Consider the following 13,276-nt stretch of genomic DNA (forward strand, 5'->3'; position numbering starts at 1 on the left):
CTTGCAGTCAAAGTGATTCCTAACTAATACAACTAGAAGGAAGACTTTAATAAGTCATTTTGGGTGGGGTGAGATGAGACACCATCTCCAGCCCACTAAGGGGAATATTCAAGTAAGAGTAGACAGTAACCTGCCTCATCAAGGAAGGTGGGGTCTAACGTAACGTTTTCCATCTAAGGATTGCCAAATTATGAGCCTAACCCCAAGTCTTGGTCTGGTCTTGATTAGTACACTATGAAGTTAAACTTTATTATGGCTAAATACATTCCTGCCTAAATATACAGGGAACATATTCACATTGCTCTCAAATCAAACATATTCCAAGACTTTTAGGAAGAATATATCAAAATCAAAGATATCCCCTTCTTCTGAAAGAAGAGGACTGAAACCCCATTGGCATTGGCATTGAATGATGCTGGTCGTGGCCCAGCATGGCCATCTACAGAAATCACCTGGGATCCTGACTGCAGCAGGCCTGTGCAGCAGAGTTCTCGCAAGAGAAACCTCTCACTCTTGGGCACAGTCCCAATAATGCAGCTGTTTGCCCTCTTAGCTTTCTGGGGAGGCCATTCAGAATGATATAGTAAGAGGACAAATCCCGTTTGCAGGTTCTGGCTCCTCAACATCTTTGGATTCCAACATGCTTATAAACAAGCTAAACTTGGATGTTTTGGAAAAAACTCTTGAAAGAAAATGGTGATAAAAAGAAGCTATAGTTTCAGGGTAACAGAAGCAAGAACACAAAGGAGGTCCCCGCTCTTTCTCAGGCTCCCTGACTCTTGTCTCTCCTTCTCATCCTGCCAGCCCAGCTTTCTGTCCCTCTCCTGGCCTGCCTCACTCCTCTCAGGGGAATGAGGAGAAAGCTGATGAAGCTATTTCCTCAAAAGGTAAACAGGTCTGCCTGAACCTCTCAGTTGGCAGAAAAAAAAGATACAGAAAAATGTGTTTGTAGATTAAGAGGAGGCTTAAAACAGCAAACAAATCTCAGTCACTCAGCAGGGAATATTTGAAATGGTTTTAAAAGCTGGAATTTTTTTTAACCACTTGAGATTCACAGCAGCAATTAAATTCTTATATACCTGTGCATCACCTCTGAACACAGGCTCTGGGCTAGAAATGGGAAAAGGGACAATGAGGAAGTGACAACTTCCAACCAATACACACTGAATCCCAGTGTTTACAAAGGATAGGGCTCAACTGGGGCCACAAGCTCTTCTGTGAGAGAGAATAACAGAATCTCTTCCTGGGGGTGCGGGAAGGACAGCACACTTTCCTGTACTTCTAATATGAAAGTAAAGCAACTCCGCACGCTTGACATTGAAGGAAAGTAGCCTCCTATGTTCTGTCCACTGCTCTACCAAGAAAAGGCACTAAATAAAATCAATGCTTATAGAGTTACCGTGTAATTACATCACTTATACAGGCATTATAAATATACACATGACAAAACCAAAATATAATGGTGCTTAAATTTCCCCTGCTTCACCTGAGGGGAGGAGGAGGTAGAGAGTGACTGCTAACGGGTGCAGGGTTTCTTTTTGGAATGATGAACTTGTTCTGGAATTAGACACTGGTGATGGTGTCACAACGTTGTGAATATACTAAAAACCACTGAATTGTACACCTTATAAGGGTGAATTTTTATGTTATATGAACTATATCTCAATTTTTTAAATTATGAGAAAAATTACCTTTCGTTTATTTTAATTTTGATAATTAAAAGTACTTTGACACTGACAATACAAAACTCTAGTGAGGACGTGGAGCCAGAAGAATTCTCATTAATTGCTGATAGGAATGCAAAAAGTGGTACAGCCAGTCTGGAAGACAGTTTGGTGGTTTCTTATAAACCTAAACATACTTTTATTGTACAATCCAGCAATCACTCTCTCCTCAGTATTTACTCTAGGAGTTGAAAACTTAAATGTACATACAAAAACCTGCACATGGATATTTATAGCAGCTTTATATTCATAAATGACAGAACCCTGAAGCAACCAAGATTTCCTTTAGGGAGTGGATAAACGGCAGTACATGCAGATAATGGAATATTATTCAGTGCTAAAAACAAATGATCTATCAAGCCATGTAAAGATACCTTGAATGCATATGACTAAGTGAAAGAAGACAATCTGAAAAGACTAGATACTGGATGACTCCAACTGTGTGACATTCTGCAAAAGGTAGAACTATGAAGACAGTAAAAAGATCAGTGGTTGCCAAGGCATGGGGGTGGCAGGGATGTGGGAAGGGGGAAGGAGGGATGAACACATGGAACACAGGATTTTTAGGGTAGAGAAACTACTCTGTATGATACCATACTTTTGTCCAAACCTACAGAATGTAAACTGTGGACTTGGGGGGATTATAACGTGTAACGCAGGTTTATCAATTGTAACAAATGCACCACTCCGATAGGGGCATTGCTAATGGGGGCAAGAGGTAGGTGGGAAATCTCTGGACCTTCCCCTCAGTTCTGCTGTGAACCTAAAACTGCTCTAAAACAATTTTTTTTTAAGTACTTGGAGATTTCAAACTAAATGCAAACTTAGGAAAAGGGGGAAAAAATCAAATTTTCAGAAAGAGCCATGGGTTTAGACAGAAAAAAGACAACTCTGGCTGAAAAGTTGCTGGCTGCTCTGAGCAAAGGCTAACACACAGAATAGCAACGGTCTTATCTGCTCAACCAATAATCATCTAAACAAGTGACAGGCTAAAATGTCTGCTATGCAGGCTAAGGAAAATACCGAGTGTGAACGTTTTATGTTCTGTCTGTTTTAAAACTAATATGCAGTTTATGAGCTTGATGTATATATTGATTTTGGTGAAGCTCAGCCAATCCCACGAGTGACTCTTATCAAATTATCCTCAAGGACAAGTTAAAATTATGAGTGGAAAACCAGCTTGGTGACACCTAATTGTTGCTCAGAGGCTCATATTTTTTATTCAATTAGGAGATACCCAGGAAAGAATTTGTAAAACAGAATGTGGGCAAAAGCAGCTTTCTCTTGCTAACACAATTTTATCCTTTATCCATTCAGCAACATGTCACTATAAGAAGTCTTGGTGAGCTGTATATTCTGTGCTTCTGAAATTACTCTTCTCCAAGTAATCTGGATGAATAATTTTTAAAAGACTGTCTTTTTGTATCGAAAGTAAGCTATATATATATATATATATACATATATATATATCCTTCCTATTTTTTAGTACCAAACTGCAGTCTACATTTTTATCACGCAGTTTTGAGGTGCCTGCTGCAGCTGGTATTACTATGTATGACTTTCAAAGTAATTAAATAGATGAGCCCCCCATTCTGATGTCTTCTGAGGGCCTGCCTTTGTTTTCCAGCTCCCTGCGTACCTCTCTGGTGCTGTGAAGATTTGCTAGAATGCAATCACTCAACCTTTGTTTCTTCTGCATCTCTGGTCTCGATTTGTTGTCATTATTACCTAGTCATTAACACTCAGCCACAAAATGTGGAAACGCTATTCTACTGCATCCTTGTACTGTTTCCAATTTCCCTTGTCTGTTGCCTCTCTCCAGCTCCAAAAATTCAATAGCAGGACAGAATCACAAACAAGATGTATAGGATTATCAGGCAATCTCTCTGGCTGGTGTCCCACATGGTCATTCTCACATGGATGGATGGGCCTTACAGAGCTCTGTGGTCCATCCTGACAAAGCTTTCCCTGAAGTGGGCCAGGCCTTCTTCCTCACGGGGGCACTGGGATCAGTTCAGCTTTAAACTATTTGGTATAGAATCCAAAGTAGAATATAAATACAATTTATTATATTCTGACAGTGGAGAATTGACCATCCGGATGAGTAAATATCAACATTCCTTGATTTCTCTTTTTTTCCATATTCAGACTCACTCTATGATGGATTTAATTCCATAGGGTCCATGTGAGCAATAAGTATTTTGTGTTCCATCTATTTTCATTATCTAACTTTAAGATAGCTGCATCCTAACTTCCCTACAAATGGCTTTGCACCGGAGAGCCATAACCAGGGTTTCCACTGAAACAGCAGATCCTAGAATTGGAGAGCTGAGAGGGAATTTGAGAAGTGCCACATTTCTCAAATAAATCACCACATGTTACAGATAAGAAAGATGAAGCTCAGAGAAGTCAAGAAACTCACCCAAGACCACAAAGCTAATTACTGAGAGCTAGAACTACAGGCCTGGCCTCCTGATGCCTCATTCCATGCTTTCTCTGTGGTCACTAGTCTCCTAATTCATTTATACTTTATTCTTCACTCACTCACCAAAATAAATACAGCATCACACTTTCACATTAGAGATTATCCTTTTTTTTCTCCTTATGCAATTCTGAAAGAGCATAATAAAATAATCAAGTGGATCATATTTTTATCATAAAATGTGTTGGAAATTATGTCCCTGTCAAAGTTCTCATTAAATAACAAAGAGAGCTATATGCAAAAGTGGCCTGCCTACAAAATAAAGATTTATTTTTAAAAAAAGTTCTCTAAAATTTGAAAGTGAACTAATAAAACAGGCTAGTGTAGCAGACCAAATACAGACTAAGTTGTATATAAAATACAGACAGAGAACACACATTAAAAAAGGACTGATATATACCTGATATAAAGGGAATATATCAGCACTATTATTAAACATAAATTACATTTTGAATTTATCCACTGGCTGGTATATTAGAATACGTTAGAATTTCTTGAAACTGTGTCAGTAATTCATTCTATTTTAAAACCATTCAAGGAAGTAGATGCTAAGACTTCCATTTCACTCAGACTTTTTTGTGGCATGCAGAGACTATTCTCAGGTATCATAGCCAGGTTAAAAGAAAATAAATTCTAAATTCACATTTCCATCATTGTTACTATGGGTAATCACCATCATCACCAACACTCAGTTGAAGGCATTTTAAATTAGTTCTCTACCTCACCCTCTCCAATTTACTCAACACACTGTTGGCCATCAGATAAACTCCTTCAGCCAAAGAACCAGCACTTTACACTCTAAATGCCATAAAACAACTGTCAGAATTAGGAGCCTCAAAGTCCCTCTCACAGAAGGACAAAGAAAGGCATAGACGGGTAACTTGAAGGACCATGTTAAATGTGAACTTCGGAAAAACAAGAGCTGTGAGTTTAGCCAAAAGAGCATCCAATAATACTTTCAACTGGCAGTGGCTTCATGTGGTGGGGCTCTTGCTGCCCATACCGTGGAAGCTCCCCCGCACTCGAGATGAACGGCTTTACTATTCACAATTTACTCCCTGACAGCAGACAGGCAACTAGAAACCGCAATCAATAGTTTATGCCGTGGGGGCTGGAGAGTGATTTCTAGTCTATCATCTTAGTCAGGTGAAGTGTTTTCTTTCTAAGAGCAGTAAACCAACCAGGAAGTTTTCCCTCCTCTAATGCTTCCTGTCTACTCATTTTCCAATAATGTTAGCTTCCTCCTTACCACTGGCCAAGATTAATTATGACAGTCAATAATTGCTTGAATAGACTCTGTTATGAGCAACTCCATTGAGCTTTCAACTATCTTTTTAAAAAAATACAAATGACACAAAGGAATTAGGTCATGTATTTCGCTGTATTTACTTTCATTCACTTAAAAAGAGAATCTGCCACCTAAAATTTGTCTTTTTTTTTTCTTTGATGAATGGGTAAGACAGTTCTCACTTTTGCTTCCATTTTCCATTGCAAAAATTCCTTCTTCAAAGCAAAAATTACCCAGGTTTTACTTACCGGAATATCTGTATTTCAGCAGAGCTGCAAAATCAAAGTCAACCAGGGTTCCTTCTAGCCCATTATAGCATCTTTATATGCATTCAACAAAGGCTTACAATTATAGTAAGAGATTTCAGAATTCCTCTTTAGACAATTTATAGAATATGTAGACAGTAACTCAGTAGGTAGATAAAAAGACAACTGACTTAATTGACATTTATAGAACACTCCACTCACCAAAAGCAGAATACATATTCTTTCCAAGTGTACACAGAACATTTACCAATATAGGTAACATCTGGTCCATACAATGAATATCAATAAATTTAAAAGAATTCATGTCATACAAACATGTTCTTTGACTATAATGGATTTAAATTAGAAATCTATAGCAAAAATATATGTGGAAAATCATGAAAATTTTTGAAACTAAATAACACACTTCTAAATAACCAATTGGCCAAACCAGAAATCAAGATAAAATTAGAAAGTTTGAAAGTTTCAAAAATATAGCATTACAAAGATTTGGAATATAGCTAAAACAGTGGCTGGAGGGAAATGTATAGCACTAAATATCTATATTAGAAAAGAAAAAACGTATCCAACCAATGGCTTCAGATTCTACCTTAAGAACTAGAAAACGAGCAAATTAATTGCAAAGTAAGCAGAAAAGAGGAAATAATAACAGAACTAAAAACAATGAAATAGTAAACATAAAAATAATAGAGCAAATCAATGAAACCAAATGTTTGTTCTTTAAAAGATCAATTAAATTGATAAACCTCAACACAGACAGATTAGGGAACAAACAGAAGTCACAAATTAGCAATATCAGGAATGAAAGAGTAACATCATTATAAGTTTTACAGATATTAAAAAGATAGTACAGAATACCATAAACAACTTCACGCCAATAAGTTCAACAACTTAGATGTAAAGAAATTTCTCGTAAGATAACAACCTACCAAGCTCACTCGAGAAGAAATAAGATATCCTGAGTGGCCCTATATTTATTAAAGAAATTGAATTTGTAGTTAAACACCTTCTCACAAAGAAAATTCCAGGTTCACAAGGCTTCACCAAAGAATTCCACCAAATACTTAAAAAGGAAACAATATCAATTCTACACAAACTTTTCCAGAAAATTAAAGAGGAGGAACATTTACTAACTCAGTGTATAATGCCAGCATTACCTAAACATCAAATACTTGCTTTGGTAAGCAAGACAGATACTATAAGAGAAAATAGACCAATGCACCCCCAGCCACGGACATAGATGCAAACATTCTTAATAAAATTTTATCAAATAGAATTCAAGAATATATAAAAAGGATCACATATCATGATCACTTAAAAACTTTTAATTCATTTAATTCATCATATTAACAGAGTAATATGATTATATAACAGATGTAGAAAAACTATTTCACAAAATTCAGCATCCATTCTTGTAAAAAAAAAAAAAAACTCCTGGCAAATTAGGAATAGAAGAGAACTACCTCAATATGTAAAGGGCATCTAAGAAAAACAGCTAACACCATGTTTAATGGTGAAAGACTGAATGTTTTCCCTCTGAGATCAAGATCAAGATCTGGATGACTGCTCTCCCCATTTTTATTCAATATTGTACTGGAGATTCAACCAGTGCAATCAGTTAAGAAAAAGGCAGAAAGGTATCCAGATTTGAAAGAAAGAAATAAACTATATTTATATGCAGATATCATAATTGTCTATGTAGAAAATACAGAAAGAGAATATAGAAAAAACTACTGAAACAAATAAATTCAGCAAGGTTTCAAGGTTAAGCTCAGTATCTATACACAAAAAGCAGTTGTAATTCTATATATGAACAGTGAGCAATTAGAAATCAACATTTAAAAGCAGTATCATCTATAATAGCATTAAAAAATGTGAGCTATGTAGAATAATTCTGAGAAAAGATGGGCAGCACCTGTACACTGAAAACTACGAACACTGCTGAGAGAAATTAAAGTCCTAAACAAAGGGAGAGATATGACATACATATGGATTTGAAGATTTCGACATACTTTTAAGATGTCAGTTCTCCCCCAAACTGATCTATAGACTTAATGCAATCTCAATCAAAATTCTAGCTGGATTTCTTTGTAAAATTGGCAAGCTTTCTAAAGTTCATATGAAAGAATAGGAAACCTGGAATAGCCAAAACAACTCTGGGGGAAAAAAAAATCAGAACACTTAAATTCACCTAAATTCAAGACTTATAAAAGCTACAGTAGAAAGCAATATAGTATTGCCATCAAACAGACACAGATCCATGAAACAGAACAGAGTCTGAAATATACTCACAAACATGTTGTCAACTGATTTTCAACAAAGGTACAAAGCAGTGAAAGAATAATTTTTTCAATAAATAGTGCTGGAATAATTAAAGAACCATAATCAAAACAAAAGCAAAACAAAACCTTTTATCTATACCTCTATACTATATACTTAGGAATTAATTCAAAATGGGTCACAGAGCTAAATGTAAACCCTAAAACATTTTAAAACCTTTAGAAATTTTTGTTTCTAGAAGGAAATATAAGAAAATCTTATTGTTTGGGGTAGGTGAAGATTTCAAAGATAGATCACAAAAAGCACAATCCATAAAATAAAACATTTATAAAATGGACTTAATATCTGCTCTTCAAAGACACTATTAAAAGGATAAAAGGGTAAGTCATATACAAGAAACTATTTGCAAACCACATATCTGATAATGTACTTATATCAAGAATATTTAAAGAACTTTCAAAATTCAGTAATAATAAAACCTTTAAAATGGGCTAAAGATTTGAACACAGTACCAAAAAAGAAAACTGTACACAGCTGAGAGAAAAATGAGATGCTGTATAAACCAAGAATTGAAGTACCACTATCTCTGATATTATCCCTGATCTTAGCAGATGAAAATTATCTGCCAACAAATGCTGCTTACCTTCTTGTATTACACTGACTTGAAGATATGACTCACCTCAACTATTAGATTTTAAACCTGAAATTGGAAATTATATCAGATTTACTTTGACATCCCTCAGTCTATCACAGGTCCTGGCATGACGCCTGCTTAATTAAGTGCATGAAGATGGATGAATTGTAGGTAAACATGGAAATTCTTTTTTAAGTGAATGTTTCTGTTTATTTTGGGGGTTTTTTAGTTTATTTTTGTTTTTAGTTTTTTAAATATTTTTCATTAAGTGAATGTTTTACTGACAAAACATGTTTCATAACATTATTTAAGTTTAACCATTTTATAATTTTTTATGAGCTCTAGAAAATTTTGAATTTTATTAAGAAAAATAAATACCTATCTTCTCCACCTTACAAATTTAAGGCTTTTCCTTTAAACTCAAGGTTGCATTAAAAAAAAAAAACCCTTGTTTTTAAAAATCATTATCTGAAGTTAATCACTATTCTCTAATTTCCTTTCTCTCACAGACCTCCAAGTTGTAGAAATTGGTTCCAGGCAGTGCCAGCTCCTAAAAGATAACAGAGCTATGCTATTATGGAAGCAAAAAGGAAACAGAAGACTGGGGAGAGGGAGGGGAAGAAATATCACACAAACCTTCATGGAAACCCAGAGTCCTTGAGTTGTACTCCTGTCCCAGAGACAACTGCCAGGATGATTCTGGCCTCAGATGACGTTGGGAAGAAAGGCGGATGCCTCGGCTATGAGAGCCTCCCTCCGGAGGGCAGGGATCTGTGAGTTGACAACCATCTTTTCTTTTCCAGTCTCAGCATGACAAAGAACTACTCCAAAAAGCATCAAAGTGATCGAAGTTTTTCCATTTCTAAGTCTTGCTTCAGGTGGGGCATACAGATGCCAAAGAAAAAGAAAAGGCCATCTTCCACAAACCAGGATGGATTTTGAAAGTGGATACAGCTAACCACAAACAGCCAGCCTGCCTTACATAACACCTGTGCGGTAACACACAGCAGGCAGGAACCAAGTAGACCCCCAGTGTCTGTTTACTTTCAATAAATATTAATCAAACATAGACATATAAATCTCCCCACCTCCAGTAAGTTCTGAAGCCTGCCTGGATAAACCTTATTTTCACTGCCATCATCAGTTTCCAGAGCTCTGCACCAACCAGCCACCCTGGCTAATGCTCCTTACTCTCCATTTGTTATTTGCTAAATTAAACTTTTAAATTAATGTTGAATGAAATATAAAATCCCAGAGGTCTGTGTGTGTGTGCATGTGTGTGTGTGTGTGTGTGTACATACACACATGAAAAAGAGAAGCACAAATTGGTAGTTTTAGTTTACTAACAAAAGACTTTGCTCCTTTAATTGGGACTTTGATAAATAGGTAAACCCATCAGTCTCATTTATAAGACCTATAGGATGTCATAATGAGTTGTTTTAGGAAGTGACAACAAAGCTGAATTTAAAAGAATTCAGGGGGAAAAAAGAGACAGAAACACATAAAGATTAACTTTAGAAAGAGTGCAGTGAATTGGCTGCTATTGAATTTCTTAGCCTGCGTGACCACCTAACTTTTTTGAAGAAAATGACTAAGGTGTCAGATAGAAAACGTTGTATTCAACTGATTACCGTGGTTACTGATTTAGAATGAGGATGATATGCACATCTTTGAAGGCAGGAGCAGGAAGCTGTAAAAAAGGAGAAATTGATCTGTAAGGAGTGGAGGGGCTGCGGGGACTGAGCAAGCCTGCAAAGGAGGCAGGAAGGCACAGTTTGAGCTTAGCAGAACCCTGTTTTTCTCAGTCAGGAACAGAGGGAGGGAAGATGACGAGCTGTAACGGAGAAAGGCAGGTCCACGTGGTCTCGACATTCTCTGAAAACGTGTATGTATGAGTGTGTATCCCTATGTGTACATAGATAGGTACACTGCGTGTCTGCACGCTTGCATGTTCAAACTGTTTCCATTTATTGAGAGCTTCTTTCCAGTAAATTCTTGCCACTAGAGCCTTGTTGGCTGTCTACACTAGGGCATGTTGCTCTTGGTACCCGGGCCTCAGAGTTATTAAATACTCAAAGTATCACCCTTGCATGTTCTATACATTTTAAGCACTTCTATCCATCCATTCACCAGACTGTCCCCAGACACAGGAAGCCTGCAGGCCTTAGATATGACAGTCTGCCTTGTGTCACATGCTAGTTTGAATTAGACTCCAATGTTATATATGAAATGTACAGGTCTAACTGTTGTTACTTGGCTGTTTTCAAATTTTCCATGGGATGCCCCAAGCAGTGGCCTGAATACAAGTGCTTTGGAAAGCCCTGAATGTGGATGGGAACCAGGCCTCCAAATGCCTCCTCCTACCTTCAGAGTCGGACTACACTCAGCTCACCCAGGAAGAAAGAGGCTCAATTCTCCATGTGGACAAAAGATGGTTTTACAGCCATGCAGCCTCTCCCACTATCAAGAGGACAGTCCACGGCTGCATCCACGCTGCAATGGCAGAGCTGAACAGTGGCCACAGAGGTGCCATGGACCACAAGCTGAAAACATTTACCTGTGACTCCATACACCAAGCGTGCTGCCCCATCTTCCTATTAGACGCCGTAGGTCAGCCAGCCAGTTTTCAAGTGACAATTTCTCTAGTGCCTGAAGTCAGGCAAAAATGACTTATGATTTACTTACCACATTATGAAGGGGAAAAAATGGATTTAAACAAAATCTGCTCGTCTGAGTTTGTGGGGAGGTTCAGAGGGGTTGGGAGGGGAGTTAAGTCATGTTTAGTGAGGTATACTATAGAAAATACAGAACAAACCCAGCAGCTATTTGAAGCATAACCAATTTCCTGTGTATCTATTTTGCAACACCTTCTGTCTAGGATTGTGCACCATATACATTCTCTTAAAGAGAAAATACTGTTGATTTTGAAGTGGAAAACAGCTTAAAAATGCTTGTTATCTAATATTTTTATTTTTCTTAACTGAAAATGAATAAATAATTAATATAATTAATTTCATCATTGTACAAAATTTACAAAGTATAACCTCTCTCTCCTCTTCATACTGTACATTGTAGGAATGATCTAACAGAGCCTTGAGCAAGCAGTCCAGGATAATCTCATATTGATAAATGAGTCTGGGTGTCAAATTTTCCATTCACCTTGTGAACTATATTTTCTGATACCCTTCTTGACTACTCTTAACCTTCATGCACCTCCCTGAACACACTGGAAGACAATATGTGATGTCTACTGATGAAAGCAAACAGAGGGTAACCTACCATCCTTCAAATGTCACTGCCCAGACACACATCAGTGGTTTACAATTCACAGCATGGCCTCACGTGGAACTGAGGTGGGGCAAGGAAGGGGAGGAGAAAAAGACATTTAAATGGTTTCCAAAAAATTAACTTCAATTCCTTATTCTCTGCCACTCAGAACATAATCACCAGAGGCCTAGATTCAATTCCTTTCTTCCATACTGTTTCTATCCACCCCAAATCTGCCCATTCCCTTTGGGCATGCAGAGATAGAAAGAAGAGGAGAAACGAAACATGAAATGAAACAGAGGTATATGTAAGAAGAATGTCTGTGGTCTGAATACTTAAAATAACAGTTTAAGGAAACATGAAGGAGCAAGTGTCTTCGTTTGTTCTTATTTTGAGAATAAGAAGACCCTACCCACTCTGAAATGCCAAGGTCTTCTATATTCAATCATGGTCCATAACAATGATGGACCTTATACTTGATAGCATTTTATAGTTTCACATTTATCGTATCTCATAAGTATTCCAGTTACGAAGAAATGGAAGCTCCAGATGTTAAGGGACTTGCCCAAGGATACAAGACTTAAAGCAGCATGGTCTTTTGGGAAGAACTGTGGGAAGCTCTTGTACTCAATAGGATCAGTATAGAGACCACACAAATCACCCAGGAAAACTGAGGTTTTTCTTTCAGGAGCCTCATTATGTTCTGCTTAATGTTTAAAGTACAAGTTTGAACCGAGTCGTTAAAAGCACTGGCATGGAAGCAGCTTTCAGAAACAGATTTTATTTGTAAGTGGGCTGGAAACTGGGTCAATCAGAGCCATTGCGAAGCGGAAGTGCATTATTTGTATGTCTAATGAATTAACCTAAGAACCTACAGTTGAGAGAGGAAGGGACTGGGGCAATTTATGTAGAAACAGTGGGAAAACTCTATCATCTGATTAAGGGGGGAGAATCACAGAATTCTAGAGGTCATGATTACTACACCATTATGTTGCTTCCCCTCCATTTCTTGCTTAGCCAGAACTCTAAAGACTAAGGAGGGGCATTTGACACTGGGAACCCCTGCTTCTCTCTTGGACCGTGTCACTCCACAGGGAGTGGTCTGGAATGCTGTGGGAGAGCTTTCTGAATGCTGCAACTTCTAGGGGCCTTGCTGATACTTCATCGGCAGGGTCAGGAATGCTCGGAGTCCTACAATGCAGAGGACAGTCCGGCACCAAGAAAAAACCATCCTGTCACACAAGACTTTGAAATACCCTGCTGGACATCCACCACAGGCGACAGACCTGTTTGTAATCACTGGAACCTAGGGCTTGGTTCACTTTTAGACTTCAT

At 37.6% G+C, this 13,276-nt stretch overlaps 1 protein-coding gene across 11 annotated transcripts in view; it reads right to left on the minus strand.

Annotated features, from left to right (window-relative positions):
• The window catches only part of ARHGAP28 (Rho GTPase activating protein 28), a 141,870-nt gene that overhangs the window by 75,403 nt on the left and 53,191 nt on the right, over window positions 1–13,276 (minus strand). The window contains exon 1 of one of the 11 annotated variants that reach the window (XM_074352466.1): window positions 11,954–12,395. The exons of the other annotated variants lie outside the window; for them this stretch is intronic. The gene's annotated coding sequence lies outside the window, so the exon portion shown is untranslated. Of the gene's footprint in view, window positions 1–11,953; window positions 12,396–13,276 lie in introns of those variants that run through there. 11 annotated transcript variants of the gene reach the window in all.

This window comes from Camelus bactrianus, chromosome 24 (genome assembly GCF_048773025.1).
Source record: "Camelus bactrianus isolate YW-2024 breed Bactrian camel chromosome 24, ASM4877302v1, whole genome shotgun sequence".
Lineage (NCBI taxonomy): Eukaryota > Metazoa > Chordata > Mammalia > Artiodactyla > Camelidae > Camelus > Camelus bactrianus.